We start from the raw sequence: 24,906 nt of genomic DNA, 5'->3' as shown, positions 1-24,906 counted from the left end.
GCTGAGGCCTATTTTGAATTATGTTTATTTTTTGGGGTACACTTATATTATCCTTAGGATGTAACTGTTATCTACAAATAAAGTATTATTTTATGCATCCTATAGAGACAACCAAATGTGAGTTGGGTGTTGACACTATGCACGGCGCTAAAGATAAAAATGTGTAAAATAACATACTTTTTGCATTCAGGCTTATTATCCAGTAGGGATGGGGGTAACTGAGAGCATGGGTGTAGGAATTGGGAGGAAAAAAAGAGGTGAAATAAGGTGTGGATCTCTTATTAAATAAGTTTCATTGCATAACTATTAATATGAAAAGAATGTAACCACAAGGAATAAATGGCCTCAAAATGAGTAAAAGAATGGTAGCTTTACAGAAACTATTCATAAGATAACAACATTCACAGAAGGAATCTACCTTGGGTCATTGTACATTAACCTTCCACAATGAGTGTAAACTGGATATCTCCTCTACTGAGATGCTGTACCTGTAAAATGCCAAGATACATCACAAAGTAATTCTACTAATAATAGATTATTAAAATTATGAGTCAATGAAATCTATATAAAAGATGTTTATTAAAATCAATGTATGTCCATCACCAAAATAATTAAGTTGTTTAAAAGAACTCATCAACTTGAAACTTACTCAAAAATCATTGATGCTTTCATTACCTATAAACATTTTTCTTAGAACTTGGCACCAGTAGTTCAAGTTTATTCATTAGCAGTCACCAAGATGGAAAAACAAATCTAAAATATCCAACTTTATAAAAATCTAAAGATTTACGACAAAACTAAAACATTAGAAGAAATCAATTACTTTCATTGACTTACCAAATCATTATACCATTTTAGAGTCCGTTTCTAGCTAATCTTAAGACCTCTAAATTTTTCCTGATTAAAAGAAAAAGAGGTTAAGAAATGCATTATGTGTGTTCTGTTAGTAATGTGGAGGGTACTAGGCATATTTGTTACCTGGGTATTCTCTTCAAAACAAGTGCATTGAATTATAGAAAATAATGAAGAGTGATCGATAGTACCTCAAAAAAGTATCTGAATCACTCTGACTGCCCTGAGTAGTATTAATGAGAGATTCAAAGAAAGAAACGTTGAATAATAAAAACAGAATTCTAAGACACCCAAGAACCCCCAACACCCGAAATGAGAGGGCCCAGAAGTGAGCTTTCTAAAGATTATATGAGGGTATACACAAACTGCTTAAATATAAATAAAAATTGATTTGCTTGCTTATATATTTAAATAACTGTTAAACAAAGCTTATCAATAATGAAAATGCATACCTTCCTTTAAGCTAGCTATAGGAATACTGATGAAGCTATTAATCATATATTAAGTGCTAAAAAGACAGGAAATTAGACGGAAAAATAAATAAGGAACTAAATAATTGGAATACTGAATAATTAGACTCCAATTAATTAACAGCAAAATAGAAGTACTGTATCCCCAAAGACTCAAAACATATATTCTTACTAGCAAAAGCAACTTTGTGATGCACCATCACTAAAAGTATAACAAGTTGATCTGTCTCTACAGTGAAGTATAAAACAGTGCATAATCTAATTTTAGCAAACACAGAAGGGCTATAAGATAAAGAAACCTGCTAAAATGAATGAGAAAAAGGAACACTTCAACATGTGTTTACAAGATTTAAGAATGAAACAGGGACTGTCATTATGTGTTCAAGTACATAGGCAGGCAATTCATAAGCATAGCAATTTTCCTATCAGCAGCAGCATTTATTGAGAATTGTGCTAAGAACTAAATATTGAAATATTTTTTATTTTAACCAAAATCCTGGTTTACGGGGATTCCAAGTGTGGTAGATACTTTGAAGAAGTAGGTAAAAAGTAAACCAATTAAAAAGCATTTTTGGAAAGAAATGAATTTATTAAGAGCAAGTAAGTATTTTTGCCTACTTTATTTATTGAAAATTATTTGCTTGGAATTGACAATCTATCTTTCGGATTTTTAAAATTTTTCATCTTAGACAAAAGGCTCTAACTTCAAGATACTTTAACTATTCTGTTTACTAATAGTAAATAATGCAAGCACATAAAGATATAGTTAATTGATAGTATGCCGCATACCTACAAAAAGTATACAGAATTTTTTAGTATCATAAGAAATGCTGCCCCAGCTCAGCTGTCTTGCGCGCTGGGCCTGGGCTGTAAGCGCAACCCAGAAGGAGGGAGTTCCCATGTTTCAATAGCCTGCCTGAGGACAGGTAGGCTCTGTGTCAGCTTAGCAACATTCCCGGCCAGCAAGGGGCACTGATCCTCTAGCAGACATCCATAGGAGGGAACCTTCATCTGGCAATGGATGGAGATAGAGACAGAGACCCACATAGGAACACTGGACTTAACTCCCTAGGTCCAAATGAGAAGCAGAAGGAGGGAGAACGTGAGCAAGGAAGGCAGGATCAGAGGGAACCTTCACCCAACGATGGATGGAGATAGAGACTTAGACCCAAATTTGAGCATTGGACTGAGCCCCCAAGGTCCAAATAAGGTGCAGAAGGAGGGAGAACCTGAACAAGGAAGTCAGGATCACGAGGATTGCGTTCACCCACTGATACAAGGGAACTGATCTAATGAGAGCTCAACAAAGCCAGTTGGACTGGGACTAAAGGAGCACGTGATTAAACCGGATTCTCTGAATGTGGCTGGCATGGGGACTGTCTGAGAAGCCATTGACAATGGCACTGGGACTTGTTTCGCCTGCATGTACTGGCTTTTTGGGAATCTAGTCTGTTTGGATGCTCACTTTCCTTGACCTGGAGGGAGGGGGGAGGAACTTGAACTGCCCACAGGGCAGGAAACCCTGATTGCTCTTAGGGCTGGAGAGGGAGGAGGAGAGGGAGTGGGGGGAGTGGGAGGGTATTGAGAGGAGGGGAGGAAGTGGAAACTCTTATAAATTAATAAAAAAATAATAATTTTGAAGAGAACCTAACTTATAAAGGCATGATCTCTCTACCAAAAAAAGAAAAAAGAAAAAAAAATGCTGTAGAACAATATAAATAAGTTATGATTTCCTCATATGTTCCTTATTAATGCTACTGTTTCAAATGCATTCACAGAGAAGTATTGGGTACGTCGATGAGGCTTTCAGAGTTTCTTGGTACCACTTTTATTATTATCATTTTATTGACATATAATCCAGAAGTTCTATATATTACATGAAGATAGAAAAAAACATACATCTTGTTACAAAGAAAATTAGAAAACCAAAAGCATTTGGTTTATTGATGAAACTTAAATTTCTATACTATATGGTATTTATGTTTGTGCATGTATGAGTATGTAAACAGAGTCAGGATGAGATCAGCAATAGTGTTGGACAGACAGGCTACGAACTAGCCCATGATTCACAAGGAAAGTGAGAGAGAAATGAAAAGCAGAATCCTCCACTAATAAGGACATCTTCAAACAACCTATTATCAAATTTGTTTCCATTGTTGCAAAATTTATATAACTCTGATAATGCAAACTGTAAAATGTGAAATGCAAACTGGAAACTGTTAAATGTTTACATTCTTTTTTTAAAAAAAAAAAACCCTAGCTCTCCAAACCTACATTTTTATACCTGACTATTGCTATTATTGTCATTGCTGTTGTATTATTGTAAATATGACCTTTGTTTAAATCAACAGCTTTCTCACATTGATCAAGAATAATATCAAAGTGATTGTGCTAACTAGTTTTGTCAATTTGACACAAGCTGGAATCATTTTGGAAGAGACAGCCTCAATTGAGAAAATGAACTCACTAAATTGTCTTGTGGGCAAACATATGGAACATTTTCTTGGTTGATGATTAATATGGGAGGATCCAGCTCACTGTGCCAACCCTAGGTCCTGGGTGCTATAAAAAAAATAAACAGTCTGAGCGATCCATGAAAAGAAAGCATATTGGTAAGCACTATTCATCCATTGCCTTTGTAACAGTTCCTGCCAGACTTGAATTCATGCCCTGACTTCCCTAGATGGTTGACTATAACCTTTGATATGAAATAAATCCTTTCCTTCTCAAGTTGCTTTTGGTAATGGCACTTCATCACACCAATAAAAAAACAAAACGACTTCAGTTATCATAGAAAATTATGAATGATACTCCTGTCTAAGTACTTACTCTATTAGAAGTCTAAATGTTATTCAACTCCAACTAAGGTTTCAGAAATAGACAACATATGTCAAACTTGTTGTCAACTCACAGAAGGAAATCATCATATGTGAAGACAATCCTTAACAGAGTTGAGAATAAAGTTGCATACCAATGGAAGAACCTGAAAACTACAGCAAATGTTACTATAGAAAAATGTGGCATCCTGACAATGGTATACTAAAGAATAACTATCATTGAGATGATTAGATTAAAAAAATAAAATTATCATCCATGAGAGCCTCCATGATATTTGATCTAATCTACAAGGGTACTCCATATGACCTTACAACTATTTCAATGTAAGAAGTGACATATCTATTAATTTTCTACCATTTGTCTTTCATAACATTTACAAATGAACCCATCGGACAAGTTTTCTTCAGCACTACCCATAAGTGATTTATGCAGAACATGGCTTTTTGGGAGCAGTACATTAAGAGGTGAAAGAGAAATGATTATCACTCTACCTTAGTACACCTCAGTCTCCAGTCTTATAGCCTAGAAACAACATCTTCATACTTGATATTGTGGTAGTGAGAAAAAATATGTTAAACGTCAGATTTCTCATTGTACTTCATTTTGGAATCAAGGACAAAATTCTACAAACAAATACTTCATAAATCATCTACAAATCTTTTATGGGGCTTTTTTTTAGCTCAAACAGCAAAGATATAAAGCTTCAAGATCAATAACATCTGTTTAGCCAATGGAAAAGCTGTACTGTTTATATGGCTGAACAGTTATAATATTTTTCTTTGATTTTGATAAGCAAGATAAATGCTTTCTAACTACTGATTGGCATCAGAACAAATCAGTAGGTGTGCTTGATTCCAAGATCTCCTATCTATTAACTTCTGTAAAATGAAAGTGTTCAAACTGAGAAAGAAAATTCTGGCATGATTCCCCTTTCTTTAAAAAAAGGGAAAACAACATAATCAGAATAAGACTCCCTAATTTTCCACATCCATTCAGCTGCATCCCATCAGAGCAGCAATCAACCATTTATTTAGATTTGTGCTTCATATTTCTGGAGGATTTATACAAAGGCAGCAATCTAAATCAATGAAGCATATTAACCAGTGCATGAGTTTTTTCTGTATGCCATTTTAATTTCTGATTATTCTATTCTTTTTGTATTTTAAAAATTGCATTCTCTTTTAGCATATTTAACTTATGTTACCATTACAAGTTTTACATTTCTTTTTCAACCATTGGATTTTCTTCCTTTGTTGTTTTTAATTACAAAAATCACCTAGCTTTAATTTTCTATTTCAGTTTAAAGTTTAGTTCTTCTGAATGCCATGATTACCTATTTCCTTTTTTAAATGTGTGAGTTGTTCTTATTTTCCCCATCTTTCCTACACCCCCTTCTATGTAGAAACACCAATCCTAATATCTGGATCGAATATACACAAGACACTGTACTAACTTTTTTCTTTTACAAAAGACCATGTGACATACACATAGTTCTTTCTTCAAGCACACACAAAGTGAAATAAAATTCAATAACATCTTAGATAATAATGCCTACAGTCATATGGAAGTATTGAGACCCTCAAAAGGCTAAGAGATAGCTGAATGGTATCAAAAGAAAATATTTTCTAATTACAGGAAAATCACTATTTGTCTTTTTAAAAAAATCAACATACACATAAAATTGCAAGTATTAGAGGAACCCAAGATCATTAGAGTTTATGACATATCAGTTCCAGGCAAAAATCAAAGAATTACTCAGGATTAAAGTTTAAGCTCAATGCCATTTATAAATAATACTACATTATATTTTTATATTATTCCTTTTATATCCTAGTGTTTTTTTTTTAAACTTAAGGTTGTATTAATCAAAGTATACATATTTAATAGTAGCCTTGTTGACTGAAATGTATATGGAGTACCTCAGTGGGGCTTCCCAAAAGCAGTTGAGAACACAGATTAAATTCTTGGGAACACAAACATAAGGGAGTGGGTAATCCAACTCTATCTAAAGCCATGGGAAAGCAGGAAATGTGCTTTGGGAGAGTGTGCAAAAGAAAAAGTGACTGCCAAATGGAATCTTAAAGAATACCAATCTAAATGTAAGAAATAGAAACTCGAGAATGAAACAAGGCAAACTATCAGGGGAAGAATAATATGTGGGCAATGCTGTAAAGTACATGACAGTATGTTTCTGAATAAAGGATTGACCTGAGGTATAAAATTTTACTAAATCAAAAGCAAAGTATTTTTCTACCTGAAGTTCTAAGACTAACTTCACTGACCTTAGAGCAAGTTCACATAACTTGACACAAGTTAAAACAAGAAAAAACTTGACACGTTAAACATAAAAGGTGATATGTGCACAGTTTTCAAGCATTTGACTGTTAATACAGTCAATAATTAAACATGATCAAAACAAGACCTAGAAAGCGGGAAAACAAATGCACACTTGTATGATATTTTTATGGAGAAATATTTTTATAGATTTAATTTCACAACCAAAATCAGAAGTGAGGAGGGACTATTGAATATGTGAAGGAAGGTGGTTTTCTTGTATAATTAAGGCTCCCCAAACATGTAGAGAAGTAAGATCCCCATCATCATGCAAGAAGACATTGGTTCTAAAAGTTAAAGGAATCACCAGAGGGGAAAAGTATAAGAAACTTTGAACTCAGCTCTAAAAGAAAAATCACATCTTCCCACATCACAGGTGCTATTCTGTCTGTATATAATGCGTCACAAAGAGTCTGAGAAGAAATATTTGATCTCAAATGATGTGGAAAGACATGAATCTGTGAAGGCTTCTTCACAGAGTAGAGGTTCTCTTCGCAAATTCACACTTCATGCTAGGCATGTCCCATATTCTTCAAGGCTCATGTTGAAGAATGGTTCCTTCTCTGTCCCTTCATTTATTCCAACCCCATTAGTATATATTTAATTTTCATTTGCATTGTTTCGGCTATGTATATCACTTCAGATAGCAGTTCGTTTAAAATATGACCATTTTAGCTGAAGATGTGACGAGGTTGTAGATGACTTACTTGTTCAGCATGTGTGAGACCCTGAATTTGATCCTCAGCACAGCAAACCAACCTGAGCAAATCAAACATTACATGATATGACTAAAGTCTCAACGAACTCTTAATGAACACATTCTAAATATGATGACAATTAAGTTTCTCTACTAAAAAAAAATTACTGCTAAACTTTTGCATGCAAACATATAAAAGCATGAAAGGGAGTAAAACCCCAGGTGAATTTCATCTGAGCTATATGATGCATGTTGCTAGGAAAAAAAGATTGGGGGGCATGATTAACTTGAATAACGATTGAAATGACACTCTTTCTTATCTTTCTCTTTCACCTTCCTTCCACTTCATTTCCAGCTGGACCCTTCTGTTACCAAGATAGCTCTAAGTTTGACCCTCTGTCTGCTCAACTAGGTGTATGCGGTTTGTTGCCTGGCAACAGAAGGATAGAATACTCAGCAGCCTGTTTGGTAACTCTATTTTCTGGCTTGCAGGTGGGATATTTGGATAGAATTTTGTGAGGTTTTTGCATTGCAATTTTATTTTGTTTCAGCAACTGTGTAATTAGGTTTACTACTTGTAATGTTATTCTTGTGGTCCACTGCATTATCAGTATTGTTTAGAGGCTTTTTGTCAAAATTATTAATGCTTTAAGAAAATTTTAAAATGTTGAAAAATTCCGTTTATGATAGTCACATATTTTAAAAAGTTCATTATTATCACATCAAAACTTTGAAATCACCAAAAGTCAAAAGAGTTTTGACAAAAAGAAATATAATTGGGACTTTCTAGCTTCTCATGTCTAGCTCTCATCTTTATCTAAACAACAGTAGCAGAAAAATGTAAAAATTCATTAGTATACTTACACAATTTAATGTGTATGTATCATACATCAGTTAGAAAATGTTAAAGATGATGGGAGCACAGATAAGTATGCATGCACACAAAGGGCTACCCAATTTTTATATGCTAGTTTTGGAACAAAGATAATCCATATGCTTTTATCATAGAACACAGTATCTTCTGAAAGACCAGGAATTTCTGTTCCACTGAATCAGTTTAACAGCATAGATCATCTTGCCATATGGCAATCAGGCTTTTACTAATAGCTTCCTATTTATAGAAAGGGAGCCCTAACTATCGGCAGAAAGCAGTAATAGCTACATAGAGTAAATGACTTGTCATTTGTTTTAGACTCGTCGGATCCCAAACGGAATGCTACAGATGCAAACCAAGATTGCATCTAAAAACTACCTCAGTGAACATTCCACTTGCTAAAGCAGATAAAGAAATCCCCTGCTGGCCTGGCCACTGGGATATGTACCAGAATCCTATTCACACAACTGCCTATGGCATGATGGAGGCAAAAGAAAAAGCAAACAAAATAAAAGATTATCAAAAGCTAAGCTGAGCTTTAAATGATAGTTCATTGGTAGTTCAATGTGATTGCATTATAATTTTTAAATTGGTCAAATAATTCTCATCCCAGAGTGTGAAGGCTTTTTCAGTCAGCTTCCATTGGCATTTGTAATGAGCTCACCAGGCCAGAACAATTATTTTCAAACATCGTTATCCCATTTTGTCTATGTCAGGACATTAAAATGTTGCCCACTTATAAATGTGTGACTTACCGGGTAGAGAATTAAAATAACTTGCCCAACATTAACATTCTATTAAATATAGCAATTTTCAGAACAAAAATTATAAGCCAATTTCTAATACATAAAATCAGGTTATTAAATTAAAACTATTGTTTTATTTCTGAACTGGTAAAACAGCTTAATAAAAAAATTCTTATAAACATCAAACTTTGGTCTCACTTATTCGTTAATATTTAGGATTTTAAGACAAAATAATCCATTTAGAGAAAAAAATCACAATATTAAGGTGTTTTAAAACTATCAGGTGATAGAGGTCAACTCTCCACGTGAGTGATTTGTCAATTGAGGAAACTGAGTCTCGGGAATAGATGATTACTTTAGTAACTTTTAAAACTAATGTAACAATCTAGTCCAATTATATTTATTAGTTCTTATGTAATTTTATTCCAATATTATATAAGGTATTGCACAGCCTGCTCTTATAGAAGACATCCATTCAATTTTTTGCACACACATGGTAGTTTACAACCATCTCTAACTTCAGAGCCAGAGGATTTGAAGCCCCCCTCTGACTAGGCACCAGGTACACGTGTGATGCACAGACATAAATACAGACAAAACATTTATACACACAAAATAAAAATTTTTAAGTGATGTATCTGAAAATAGAAATTAAAACCGTCAATTCTATTTAAAGTACAAAGTTCTACCCAAGATTTTTTTTAAAAAAAATGGTTGTCCTTATAGTCATTGAAATGATGCTTGCATAAAATTAATAAAATAAAGTGTTATTAACAATTCTGCCTGTGATAGACCAACATAAAAACATTTCAAGATAATGATAATCGATGTATTCCACAGCAAAGATGAAAACACCAAATAAGAATCCTGATTGATATCATGTAGCTAGCAATTTATAGAACCAAATTCAGAACTCAGTATCATGCCATAAAAGAAACCATACATGTATATAAATGTAAAACTTCTAAATGCAAATTGACCAAAATGTACAACCTCTACACAGAAAATTATAAGATATGTTTGAGAGAATGTTAAATAAAATAAATTAAGTTTATATGACATTCATTGATTTTATTAGTTTTCTTTTTGTTGCATGGATAAGCATTATGAGCTTGCACATTACAATCCACTATCAGGGGATGCCACATCAGGAATTCAAGAACTGAAACAGAGACTATAGAGAAATGCTGTTTAATGGCTTGCTTAGTTTGCTTCTTATGACATCCAGGACCATATTCCCAAGGTGGCACTACCCAAAGTGGCCTTGACCCTCTCCTCTCAATCATTGATTAAGAAAATGCCCTATAGAAAACTCCACAGGGCAACCTGACAGAGGTAATTCTTCAGTTGAGGCTCCCTTTTACCAGATGACTCTAGTTTCTATCAAGTTGGCAAAACCTAGCCAGCACAGAGATTAAACATCATTACTGTAATTATATCAACTTAACAGAAGGAGCATTCCATTTTTTGTTGTTGTTGAGGTAAGAAAAAATTTCCAAAATTCATATGAAATAAAACAAATGTTGATAGGCTTCCAAATAAAGACATAGTAACCGTCTTTTTCAACAAATATGAGAAATAACATTAAAGTGATCATAGTTGTAAATGGAATTATAAATATAAGGTGAGAATTACTAAGTAGAATAGTGGTCCCTCCAGAGACTCAGACATACATAAAAAATTATGATGAACATGTAATTGAAAAGCTGTGGGCCAAGTAAAAAAATAACATGTTCAACACCAACTTGTGCAGGTAGTGGACAGAAATTCAGGGGACAGAGGCAAGAGGATCATGAGTTTAAGGCTAGTTTAGTCTACATAGAGAGTTTTGGAGACTATACAGTGAGACTCTCTCATAAAAACTTTAAAAAACAAAATTCATTAATAAAAAATGGTATCCTTTGAGGCTTAGGTTGGGAGGAGTATTTTATTGCTTGTTAGTTTTGAAGAGTCTCTCTAAATAATCCTAGATGGCATAGAGTTCACTTTGTAGATCGGGATAGCTTCAGACTTTCAGAGATCTGCCTGCCTCTGCATCCTGGGATGGAAGATGTGGACATTATACCTGGTAAAGATAATTAGTTAGAAGGAAAATCTAACTTCAACTTCAAGTCATTCATAAGTGACTGCATAATTATAAAGGTATTAAAATTAGAATTTGACTTTTTTAATAAAAAAAAGCCTCTTCATCAATGGAAAAAGCAAGGGGTTGAGATGAGATTCTTGGTGGGGTGATTGATTAGTATGCAAGAGGCATTGAGCTCTATTTCCTAAAAGCAAAGGGAAGCATGGAAAAGGAGGGGGGAAAGAGAAGAGAGGAAACAAGATGGAAAGAGAAGGAAAGGGAATAGAGAAAAAGTAGGAAGGGATTAAAGGAGGAAAAGAGATACAGGAGGCGAGGAGATTGTGAGAGAGGAGGGGAAGGCAAAGAAGAGGAGCAAAAGCCAGGGGAGGGGAAAAGCAGGAAAGGGAGGGAAAGGAAGAGAAGGAAGACAAAAGAGGGAAAGTAACAGGCAGGAAGGAAAAGAAAGAGAAAGAAGGAAAAGAGGAAAGGAAGGAGGGAGACAATGAATTATGACAAAAGATAGGAAAATCAGTATGAAGATATTCCACCATATATACTGAAGTAGTGCTCTTTGCACAGACAACTAACTTCTGAATATTAACAATTAAAAAGTCAATGGAGAAGAAAAATGGACTATGAGCTTGGATGATATACAGCGATATTCCCATAAAGTTAAAGCAGAGGTCATAACTGCATTACTCATTGAGGAAACATGAAGCAAACTCTCACCAGAATGACTAAAATTAAAAAGATTGATTATACTAGGCTTCTGTAAAAGTAAACAATGAGAGTTTGCAGACGCTAATGACAGCTGTGTAATTAGTTAGCAACTTTGCGAAAACAGTCTGGTAGTGAATGCTAAAATTGAGGGTTTGCATGCAATAGAACCGAGCAATGCTTTTGCTAAGAATATGCCCAACAGAAATAAATGAGCTTGATCAGCAAAAATTGAAAAAGAATGCTCAAGACATGATTCATAAAAGCCTAAATCTAGAAATAACTCAGATCTCATCAACATTGCAATGAATAAATATTTTGTAGTACTTTTTTGTTGAACGGAATATGACATAGGCAATAGAAATCAGGGGACCTCACAAAACATGAATAAAAGTTACAAAGACACATTCAGGAAAGAAATTCTCACATAGAAGAATATATGTGGTATGCATAACAATTTCTCAGAGGTACTTTAAGTCATACTATATTAAAATTGTGTAGTGAGCAACATAGGATGGAATAGATAAAATGTACTGAAAAGCAAGGAAATAGTCAATATTAAAGCGATAATAATTTTATCTACTCTGGAAATAATAGAAATTTGGTACTATTTGGGAGGCAAGAAAAGAACCTGGGATACAAGGGGCTTCTTTTTGATCTTTGTGATGACTACTTGCATATTTTTTGAGAAAAAAAGCAATATTTTGTTCCTTTGATACATACAAAGTCACAGAAAAAAAACTTAAATGACAATAACTCTGTGATTAAAATTGGTGAATTAAAACTGTTAATGCATGAGATAAAATTTGATGACCATAACACAAACTACAAATCTACTGTATTTAGAAGACAGTTTCCTATTACTGCAGCCTTATAAAGGTGAACAATCTGCATGACAGAGAGCTAAATAAATCACAAGCCAGTTTGCATTTAAGTCCTTACAGAACCTGATCTCTTTCCTCAACAGTGTGATGTGCTTCTATTCCAGCACTGGAAAAAAAATGGTTCCTAAACTGAGCTTCTAGTTCTCCTTGTCAAAATTATTGGTCAGTATGATAGGTAAACTAAGTCTGAAATATTGGCCTTTCCTGGACCCAGGTATTAAATCTTTAATTTAACACTCTAGCCTTGTTTCATTTGAAGCTCTACTAAGGATGGATGATAAATCACACTAAGATGACATATTTACTATTCTAATTTATAATCAAGTAATATCATACATTACACTGTTCCTGCTGCTAGCATACAAGTTAATGTATACAAGAGACTCATCACTCACATAAGGAATCTTTCTCCCTAAAGGTCAGAAGATTTGTCTCCCTACCCAAGGACTTGTTTAAAGAAAGAGTACAGGAAAATAGGCATCAGACTATTGGCAACTGGCTTTGCAGCCCAGTCTACCTGGAAACATTAATTATTTCTAGAACACTAGTAGCAGAGAAGCAGGCTCAGCAGTTTAACTCAAGGGACGCCAAAACTAACTGTGCTATTTTTATACTTGATCAAACAGACAAGTTGTTTAACTAATGTTTGTCTTAGTATTCTTCTGTGCAGAATAGCAAGAGAGGTCAGCATCATTTAAAACAAGCCAGGTACTTAGTAAGTTCCACTCATCTCTACACCTGTTTCCTTTTTAAATCTCAGCTAGCACATCATCCCTCTTCATTCCCATTGGAATGACCATGGGTCCTGCCATCATCTTTTAATTCTTATGATATTGTAGCTCCTGATAATTGATCCCCTTGTCTTCTGACCTCAAAACTACAATCCATTCTGAACCCAATGTAAGAATTTTATTCAAAGGAAGAGTAAAATTTTTTCACCAGATTAACACTCAGAAAGAATTCTTCCTCATCTCCTTAAATGAACAAAATTTACTCATTCTGATAACCACCTAGTTTGTCAAGAGTTGACCATAGTGATGACTGCTTCACTTTTGACCTTTGCTAGGCCATTTATTTGACTGCTCTGATACCATTTTGTATCTCCATCCAGAGGTAGCCTAAATGCAAATGACCAAATCTTGAACCAAATTTTTAGCATTAGATCTATTTCCTCAGACCTCCTCGTCTTGCTTTGTTTTTTTTTCATATTAGTAACTTCTTAAATTCTTTATTATTTGACATGGATTTTTAAATTTGATTAGTTTATACCATTGCCATGTTATAACTGTTACTGAACATAAGCTGCTTCTACAATCTGACAACCAAATTTACTTGAGAATGAGTCTTCTTTCTCCCTCCAACTTGCACCACTGTTTATTGTCTTATTTAGGAGCATACCGTAGGTATTAAATGAATTATTTAAATAAAATATAATTGATGTGAGAAAATGGTCTGTATTCTATCAATTATATTATAAATAAATGCTGATTGGCCAGTAGCCAGGTAGGAAGTATAGACTGGATAACCAGATAGGAAGTAGAGGCAGGTCATGAGAACAGAATTCTTGGAAGATGGAAGCCCATTCCTCTGCAGTCCTGGTCCAGCCACAGAAGAAGCAAATATGACTGCCTCACTGAAAAGAGTACTGAGCCATGTGGATAACACAGATAAGAATAATGAGCTAATATACGTTGTAAGAGTTAATAAGAAGCCTGAGCTAATGGGTCAGTCTGTTTATAACTAATGTAGATCTCTGTGTGATTTCTTTGGAACTTGATGACTTCAGGAACCAAGCAGGACAGAGAACTCAGTCAACATACCACAGAACAAAATCTTTAGATTTGCTTTCCAAGAACCAAATCAGGAAATTAAAAGTAGAAGACACTGTATGTAAGTTTTTCAATCTCAAACCAATGGTACAGAGAGAGTGGATTCTCTGCCCCAGAGCCTGGAGAGATGGCTTAGCTGTTAAAAGCATGAGAGCGATTCGCACTATATGCCTCTACGGAACTCATAAAGAAGCTGTAAGATAAGCTTTTCTGAAATACTTGACAAAATAAGTATAATGCTTGTTTGGAAAAGGAACAACCTCATCTCCCCCTAAAAAAAGAAAAGATCTAAGACTATTTCCCTCTCATTATAAAAGCAATGTATTTCATGTGTGGGAGAGGTGGGAGAAAAATCATGAGCCCTTGTCTGCTGGGCTGCAGAGGGTATCTTGACAACAGGTCCCCAGCCTTACATATGCCCCACACTTTCTTAGTCCCAGAACTCTTCCCACTGAACTCCTCAAGTACATGAAAAAAAAATTGAATTTAATAAATATATCAAATGCATCTTTACAATAAAGGAAAAAAAGCACAAGGTGTCTTCCAGAGGACTCAAGTTCAAACCATAGAAAACCAGGTTCCAAATGGTAGCTCATGACCATCTATAACTCCAATTCTAGGAAATATACTGCCCTCTTTTTATTTTTATGGGCACTAGGCATGCCCACAGTATACAACCAGAATGTCCATAAATATAAAAATAATAAAATAACAATTTAAATGTTTGTTGGCTGAGACAGATGAACATTAAAAAATAAAGGGAAAGTAGGCTCTTCCATTTTCCAAACAATAATATTTTAAATACTAATATATTATAAAATAAACACAATAAGCATAGCTGATTTTTGTTTCAAGAGCTGAAGTCTAAAATAATTGGAAGCAATAATAGCTAAATTTGATCTACCAAAGAGAAAATGTGTAGCATCATTGTTCAGTCTTACAATGGATCTATGAACACCACACAAGTTAAGGGGATGAAAAGGGTAGGAGATGAGTCAAATGAAAAACTAACTCTAAACTACTCTGCATAAGATGCAGAGGAAAAGGGACTGCAAACAAAAGCTAGGATCAGTCATTTCAACTTCTAAAATATACTAAAAACATGATATATGGCCTCTGGACTTGGAAAAGTAACTTTTTACATGCAATGTTGTCTTTAATGAAATCGTATAATGTTCAAGGATTAACCTAAGATTGCTAAAGAGCCCTATCAGCATTTAATATTCAACAACTGCTATTTCTTTTAGTTTAAACCAAGTCATTAAATATGCATTACTAAAGACCTCTTTAGTAATTTATTTATTTAGTAATTAATATTTAGTAATTACTGTAAGGTTTGGGAATAGTGTTTTTCATGAAACAAACAGACCTTAGATCAGTCATAGAATTTTAGCATTTAACTTTTAGGCTAACAGTATAGGGAAGCATTAGACGTATGGAAGCTTCAAATTTCATTCCGTAAAGAAAGATCCAAACATTCTATTGTATATTTTCTTAATATGAAAAATATAGCAGATCACAATCATGATGTTCTTCATGTTAATTGTGTTGTGGAATGTGAAATGTATACTACAGACTCTTAATTAATGTTCTCTTGCCCATAACCCCACTATTTCCATAAATTTGCTACAAAACACTGGATGACTATGCCCCCAAAATGTTGACAACCGGAAATTTCAACTATTTCTTTTTTTTAAATTTTCTCTGTCTTCCTCATGGTAAGAATTATATTTTTATCATATACAAATTGTCATCTCTTCTCTCCAAAAGTGCTTATGACTTTTTCGGCCTAAATCTGTAGTAATAACACAATTTTACACACACACACACACACACACACACACACAGATTAAGTACATGATGACTAAGTGTTTTGTTTTCTATCAAAAGCCATAATGAACATTTTGTTGCTTATAAAAAAAAAGACTGAAATTTGGTTTAATTTTGATTATTTCAATAAACAGTGTCCATGAATATCTATAATATATACTTATATGACATGATTATCAATTATGATGATTAATTAGCAAGAACACTTGAGTTGAATAGTCCAAGTAATTGACTTCCAAATGAATAACTACTAGCATTTATTCAACATCTATGTATGTACTGCGTATATTAGTTCAACATGAACGAGACAGTCATTACTCTTATACCCATTCTAAGATGACATTATGAAATTTGTTCATTATCTAACAGCTAGTAGTGAGTCCAGGATTAAAAAGGTGTTTTAAATCCACAGTCTGCATTCTTAAGTACCTGTTCATGAGATTTCATGGTTGACAGAGTAATATTAGGAGAAAATGCATAAATATCAGTACTGATACTATTGTATTCCTTTTTTTCCCTTTAGGAATCTTATTCAAAAGCTTTTCCCTAGGCCATCCTCTTTAACCAAACAAGGCTATTGAATGGTGCCGTGTTACCTGCAGTGTTTACCATACATAACAACATTCCATTGTGGTGAGTGTTTTGTAATATTTATTTTGTTTGTTGAACCTTACTCATGTTAGACAAGTGGCCTACACCTGGACTGTATACCCCACATGAGTTTTATGGAGTTTGTTGTTTGTTTGTTTGTTTGTTTTAATGAATGAAGACTTGAGAACTTCAGTAATCTGGTTTTATTTTCCCAAATAAAAATTAAACTTGCTTTCATGAATTTACATTTGTATCCATTTTTTACTAACTTGAAACTCTCCAATTTGGGAGGAAGCACCAGCTGAAATAAATAAAGGAAGTCAATGACATGATTAATCACACCAACAGTGTGAACAACAAACATCAGCATAATCCTTCCATCACTCTAAAGATAATGTTTACACAAAACAAAAATTCCAAAGAAACATTCAGAGCAGGGTAAAGCCTAGATTTCCCACCATGAAGAAATATTAAGCAAATCACAAAAGCTTGGAGGTTCTAGGTTTTCTCATTTAAAAGTAGGAATAAAAATAAGATCTTAAATGTTTACATATAAAGTAGCTAATATGGAAAAAGAAACCCAATATATATTAATCTGATGTACTTTTTAAAAAAAAATCTATATTGGTACCTGGCTAATATCACTAAACTTTCACTTTCTGATAATTAAGATATGGATAAAATCTCAGTGAAAGAATAAATAGTAGCTCCCAAGGTCCAAATGAGGAGCAGAAGGGGGGAAAACATGAGCCAGGAAGTCAGAACCACAAGAGAGCCTTCATCCGACGACGGATGGAGATAGAGACAGAGACCCACATTGGAGCATTGGACTTAGCTCCCAACGTCCAAATGAGGAGTAGAAGGAGAGAGAACATGAGCAAGAAAGTCAGGACCGCAAGGGGTGCGTCCACCCACTGAGATGGTGGGACTGATCTAATGGGAGCTCACCAAGGCCAGCTGGACTTGGACTGATGGAGCATGTGATCAAACCGGATTCTCTGAATGTGGCTGATGGTGGAGGCTGAATGAGAAGCCAAAGACAATGGCGTTGGGCTTTAATACTACTGCATGGACAGACTTTGAGGGAGCCTTGTCTGTTTGGATGCTCACCTTCATGGACCTGGGGGGAATCAGGAGGACCTTGGACTTCCCATAGGGTAGGGAACCCTCACTGTTCTTTGACCTGGAGAAGGAGGGGGAGTGGGAGTGGGGGAAGGGGAGGGAAATGGGAGGAGGGGAGGAGGTGTAAAGTTTTAATAATAATAAAAAAATAAGAATAAAAAAATAAATTCCGAAAAAAAGAATGTTCTATGATCTGAATAGCCATAATAACAGTGAAATAAGTAATTAGAAAGCTGTAAATTACACAACTTAATTCAGACCTAAAAACACCTCATTTCCTAGCTTTATACACATTCTCACTCTGCAATCATGAGTGTCAAGAACTGTAAATAAAAATGTGTTCTTTTATGATTGTCTGCCAAAATCATTCAGTATGAATACAATTGAGTGAAGAACAAAATTAGAGATCACTTACCATATATGGCGCTTGGCTATTTCAAAATTTGAATACATCCATCTTCAAAATACTTCTACAAAATTAATCTGTGAAGAAGAAAAATCCAAATGTAAGAAATCTGACAATGTCACAGAAAACTGATTAAGGTCTACAAACAGGTACTATATACTTTCTTTTGATGAAATAAATTATTTCCAAAATACATATTATATACCTAGCAAATTCAAAAGCCACAAAACAGAAATATTTCCATCTATGTGTGAATATTTTAAATAACTGTCACAGATACTCATAAGGAACACGAATACAGCATTCAAGTTCGAGAATAACTTTTAAGTACACAATTTTCACAAAATATTGATAAAATCATATTAAAGCAACTCAGAACAGTAGTTGATAAGTAAATTTAGGTAGATATCCAAGGAAATTACTCAAATCACACAAATTTTTTAACAAATTTTTAATGCACTTTTGTGTAAATACAAAAATTGCTGAGTTAGAAGAGAATTCTGCTTGAATTATCAAGAGAATTGCACCAACTCACTTTGTAATTGCATTTCAAGTCTAATTGAAAGTCATGTACTGAAAAACCTACTGCTTGAACACCTTACAAAAACACACCCACAGCTGGGTTCTGCTTTCTGCAATGTCAACGTGAGAAAAAGTGATTTAATCAGGCTTTATTAATTAATTTGTTTTGAAGGATTAGTATTAAAAGGGCACATTAACTTTGAAGCCAAATGTATTTCTATTTAAATGACTTTGATGCTACTAAGTACACTGTTTATTAAAGAGTTATTCAGAAGAGATGAACTACCAACTAATGATAATTATATTAAGCTCTTTAAAGTACAGGTTATTTCAGACAGACCAGGTGCATTGTAGTTACAAATCCCCCAAGAAGCAAGATTCTTCAGAGGAATGTTAGTTTCAGAGAGCAGTGGAATTTCTGACATTTAGAACACGTGTCATAAGCTGAATTCTCATTTATCTTCCTAGAACATAGGAAAGAGATGAGGATGGAACTTGTCTCTACCTGACCCATAAAAGGATGTTTTTCTCTACTTAACACATGGCTTCAGACAGGGAGAAAAGAGACAGAAAAAGTTTTTAGAATTGAAGCTAAATTGAAAGAGTAACCCTAGAAAGAGTCAAGAAACTCGGTATTTCTGTGAATTTCACTTTTCTGTGTTCTGTAAATTTCACTTTTCTTAGTTCCTAGAACACAGAATAGATAAATTTGTCTTCACATGCTATTTCAATTAAATAATTAAGTTACAAAAATAAACATATTTAAATAATTAAGCTACAAAATAAACATATTGCTATATTCTTTATATATGCATGCTACAAGAGACTAAGCTGAGCACAAATCATGTGACTTCTCAATTGGACAGAGCTAGTAGGAGGTGATTACCCACTCACAACTAATCTTGTAACTGGAGTTTCATCTGCCAAAACCTGCTAGGAAGTGTGCACTACCAGGCCTCCCTGAGCTGTGGGAAGCAGACAACAGCTTCAAATGGGGCCCAACACAAAATCATAAATGTACCTAAAATATGAGATTTTTGGTGGGTTTCCAGATTCTGAATCATTGTCATTCTCCAGCAAGAACTTTGCAAATTATCACATCAAAACTCAGTCATGCAGTCTTCTAGCATGAGCATTCTAGATAACAACATAATTTCACAATGACAAAGACTGTGAATGTCTGTAACTGGTTGTAAACTGGGAACATGGTCAAATTTGAGCAATGACATCACTCATACAATTATATAAACAAGCATTAAAGTTTGTATGACACCACATATGCATGCACAAAATGAGAAGAAGGAAGAGGAGGAGAAGGAGCAGAAAACCAGATAGTGAAAGGAACAAAGCAGGAATCATGCTATGTGACTTTAAATATACCAGAGATGTGGTAATCCAAACAGCATGGTATTGGCTTAGAAGGACACACAGACTAACAGAACAGAAGAGAGTGTCTAAAAGAAAACTCTTTTATTAAAAGTCAGGGTTTTTTCGAACATCAGAAGGACAAAGTGGAGGAAACACAGTTTGTCTAATAGGTGGCCGTGGGAAACTGGGCATCATGTGCAGAGCAAGGAAACTCGACCCCCATCTCCATGTTGTAAAAGTCAGCTCAACCAAAAGAGAGAGAAAGAAGCTGGTCGGTGGTGGCACACATCTTTCATCCTTGCTCTTGGGAGTTAGAGGCAGTTAGATCTTAGAGAGTTCGAGGCCAGCCTAGACTACAAAGCGAGTTCCAGGACATCTAGAACTGTTACACAGAGAAACCCTGTCTCAAGAAAACAGAAAAACACACAAACAAAGAGGGAGCTCAAGATTGATTTCAAACTATGAGGAAAACAAGAAAAGTACTAAATGCAGTAGGAGAAAAAAGAACACTGTGCCAACACATTGGAAAGAGCAAGTATTTCCTAAACAAGAACATAAAGGTGCAAACAACAAAGTGACAATAAAAAAAATAATATGGCATTCAACTTAATACCCTCTGCAGAGCAAAGGAAAATTATATCACAGGATCCAAGGGAATATTCGCAAAATATACATTAGATGAGAAATTGATATTCAGAACATGCAAAGAATTTCAAACACTCAAAGCAAGAAGCTAATAACCCAATTTAAAAATGGACAATTAAGTAAACATTTAGCAAAAAATCATAAAAATATTGAATTTATAAAAGCATTCAATATCACTGGTCATCAGAAAAATGTTTACCAAAATCATGAGATATTATCTCACTCTGGCAAGTATGTCTGTCATCAAAAAAAAAAGAACAAGAAGAAAAGAGCAGAAAAGAATCCAAGAAAAGCCAGCCCTCACACAGTTTGAAGAAAATTGCAATTAGTATATTCATTATAGAAGGCATTCATTAATGCATTTCCATAAATACATACAATGTTTGTTTTTTGTATCACTAAAAAATTTACTATAAGATGAAAGATGGATAACATGTTTTGGTGATGTTGCTTAATATATATTTTAAATATTAAACACTTGTGGTAGTTTAAGTGAGAATTAGTCCTATAGGATCATATATTTGAATGTCTAGTCTCTTGCTGATGGATTGTTTGAGAAAGATTAGAGGTGTGGCCTTGTAGGAGGTATGTCACTGGGGTGGGGTGGTTTTTGTGATCCATAAAGCCCACCCTAGGCCCACATCTTTCTCTCTCTCTCTTTCTCTTCTCTCTCCTCTCTAGATAGATAGATAGATAGATAGATAGATAGATAGATAGATAGATAGATAGATAGACCAACAGACAGATCCTGATGGCCTGCTTGCAGAATGTGTTTTTCAGCTACTTCTCCAGTACCACAACTGCCTGCCACCATGTTCCCCACCATGATAAATACTCTGAAACTAAACAAGGCTCCAATGATATAAGAGTCACCTTGGTTATGTTTTCTCGTCACAGCAGTAGAACACTGACTGATATAATATTTTCTAAGTAGGAGATTTCTTAAAAGATTCTGCACAAGAATATAAGAATAAAGTCTCTATACGGCTGGGCTCAGAGCACATACAAAACAGTTCCCTGTTTCTCCTCTTATGTAGTACATTTTCTGTACTCACCTAGTCCTTACGGTGAAAATTCTTCTGGAGTGCTTTGCCCCTGGTCTAAGTGTTCCATTCTGGACAATACCAATTAGCCCTCTGTGCTGTAAAGATGGAGTTTCTGCCTTCCTTTATGCTCATATCCTTCCTTCATTCTCTGAAACAACTACTTAGAATACTGTGGTACACAGCATGCTCTAAATCAGGTGTTCTTCATTCATTATCTTAATTATATACATTTAATTTTTTTATTTGAATTGCCATTACATTAAGTGCACATTTGATAATTTTTAAATCTGCCACTTTTAAATACATTTTGTCTGCACAGGGTATGTGCCATGGTGTACACGAAAGAGACAGGGATTGGTTCACCCCTTTCTTCACCAGTCTTGTCTCTGCCTTGTGTTGGCCCCAGAGAACTGAACTCAGATCACCTGACTTGGAAGCATGCACTTTGCTCCCCGAGCCACCTCCCCCCTCCTAATATTTGACAATGTTTAAAGCTAAGGGAGAAAGTAGCAAGCAACAATGGTTGGTACATCAAAGGAATTAATGATCTCAAATGATTTTACATTCAGAGATACTTCCTACATCAACTCATGCAGCATGTAATGTACAACTATAAAGGAAAACCTTCAATTTAACTAAATGAACTTGATTAAGGGAATGCTAAACACTGGAGAGAGATGTGCAAATTTTGGCTAATTCATGGCATATTGCAAAGTTTTCGAAACATCATCACATTTTTCAGAATTTCTAATATGTAAAAGACTGAAATTCCACATACACAATCCCATGATAGTTTCTTAGTATTGTCATGGTTTAAGTTTACTCTTTGCTAATAAAATTTGTGTCACTTTGAGGACCTTTTCACATTGTGTTTTGGATGCAAAAACAGACATGGAATTTAAGGTGACAATTTTTCTGTTCAAAGAATAAGTAATTTAGTAAAGATGTGGTTGTATCCACATAAGCTACAGGAGTATCCCATGGGATAAAGACATAACAACCATACAATGAAAGAAAATAATTATTAGAAAGATTAAATATAAAAAATAGATGAGTGAAGACTAAAATTAACACAATAAATTCTTTCTTTAAGTTGAATGACCTCTATATAAATGGTAGAAAGAAAGAATTGGAAAAACTAGCATTATGCAAGCATTATCTTAAGTGACTGAAGAAAATACCGATGTATGTATCAGCACTATTGGGTTAAAGAATGATTGAAGATAATACATCTCAAAAGTCCGGAAGCACTTCTCCACAAACTAGTTTAATTGCATAAGAGAAGGTTTAACTTTACTGGAGAAATTTGGAAGAGATTTCCTTACCTAATTGTCAAGGGCAACTGTATCAATAATGAAAGAGATACACAGAATGTACTTAAGAAGTAATCAATATCTCTTTTATTGTAGATGGTAAAAATGCATAAACTGACTTAATCTTTAAGAAACACCAAGCATATGCAACTGGAGGACTTTTTACCAAATATCTGTATCAACCTTTCAAACACCAAAGGAATTAAAGACTGTGAAAATGTTCCAGATCAAAACAAATTTAAAACCAGAGAAACAAAAGCATCTACTACTAAAGTTATTATAGATTGTGAAACAAAAAAGTGCTATGGTGATGCAAAATGTCTTAATTTTCATAATGATGGTTTGATTGTATGAGCAAAGTTACCTTATTCTTAGGAAACAGATACAAAAACTTTGGCATTGGCTTAAGAAAAAAGTGTATGCATCTGTTTAGACCAAAATAGAGAGGTAACTCTTACCAAGCAAGTAAAAGAATTATATGATAAAATATTCAAATCATTGAAGAAGAACTTAAAGAAGATATTAGAAAATGAAAAGTGCTCATGGATCTGTAGGATTAATATAGCAAAACAGGTCATCTAAGAAAAGCAGTCTGCAGATTCAATGCAATCCCCATCAAAATCCCAACACAATTTTTACAGACCGTGAAAGAATAAATTTCAACTTCATATGGATAAACCAAATCCCAGGACAGTTAAGACAATCCTGAATAATAAAAGAAATGATGGAAGTGTCATAATCTCTGATTTCAAGTTGTACCATGAAGCTATATTAAAAAGTGCTTACATAGGTTTGGCAAAAATGGACAAGTTGATCAATGGAATGGCATTGAAGACCATAAATCCACATACCTATGGATACGTGGTTTTTGATAAAGAAGCCAAAAGTACATGCTGGAAAAAAAAACCATCTTCAACAAATGGTAATGGTCAAACTGGAAGGATTCATTGGGGAGAGTGCAAATTTATCCTTACTTATCACCCTCCACAAAACTCAACCCCAAATGGGTCAAAGATTTCAATGTAAAAACAGGTACACTGAACCTAATAGAAGAAAAAAGTGAGGAATAAATAACCTTGAACTTATAAGCACATGAAAAGATACCATTAGCACAGACACTAAGATTAATAATGAATAAATAGGACCTCATGAAAGACTGAAAAGCTTCTGCACTGAAAAGGACACTGTCATTTGGATATAGTGTCAGCATACAGAATGAGAAAGTATTTTCACAAATTGCACATCCAATAGAGGGTTAATATGTAATACATATAAAGTTCTCAAGAAACAAGATATCAAGAAAAAAAATGCCCCAAATTAAAAAAAATAATGGTGAAATTCCTATATTTCTCTCTTCCCCCTGGGGCCATAGAATTTCCCCAGCTCAGCTGCCTTGTGCCCTGGTCCTGGGCTGTAGGCGCATCCCGGCAAGAGGCAGTTCCTGTGTCTTAAAAGCCTCCCTGAGGACAGGTGGGCCTGGTGTTAGCTCAGCTACATTAATGACCAGCAAGGGACCCTGACTTCTAGCAGGCAGCCATGGGAGGGATGAGTTTGCTTCTGGCCTGTGGCAGGGGCCCGGCTAGGAGGAGCTTGGACTTTCCCCAACGCCATAGACTCCCAGGTCACCCTGCAGTGCTGGTTCCACCCTGCTAAGCTCTCCCGCCTGCCATCCCAGCTTCCATCCAGGTACAAATTCCTATATTTCTCCCATCCCCCTGGGGCCATTAAATTTCCCCAGCTCAGCTGCCTTGAATACT

At 34.7% G+C, this 24,906-nt stretch overlaps 1 protein-coding gene across 6 annotated transcripts in view; it reads right to left on the bottom strand.

Annotated features, from left to right (window-relative positions):
- The window catches only part of Galnt13 (polypeptide N-acetylgalactosaminyltransferase 13), a 560,713-nt gene that overhangs the window by 493,379 nt on the left and 42,428 nt on the right, over positions 1–24,906 (bottom strand). For 4 of the 6 annotated variants that reach the window (XM_085681127.2, XM_085681120.2, XM_085681124.2 and 1 more), the window contains exon 2: positions 18,265–18,332. The gene's annotated coding sequence lies outside the window, so the exon portion shown is untranslated. Of the gene's footprint in view, positions 1–7,201; positions 7,254–18,264; positions 18,333–24,906 lie in introns of all 6 variants that reach the window. The other 2 variants (XM_085681123.2, XM_085681125.2) reach the window with 1 other exon arrangement.

This window comes from Myodes glareolus, chromosome 21 (assembly GCF_982192425.1).
Source record: "Myodes glareolus chromosome 21, mMyoGla1.1, whole genome shotgun sequence".
NCBI lineage: Eukaryota > Metazoa > Chordata > Mammalia > Rodentia > Cricetidae > Myodes > Myodes glareolus.
The sequence above is the reverse complement of the archived record's forward strand: the minus strand, read 5'-3'. Positions and strand labels throughout refer to the sequence as shown.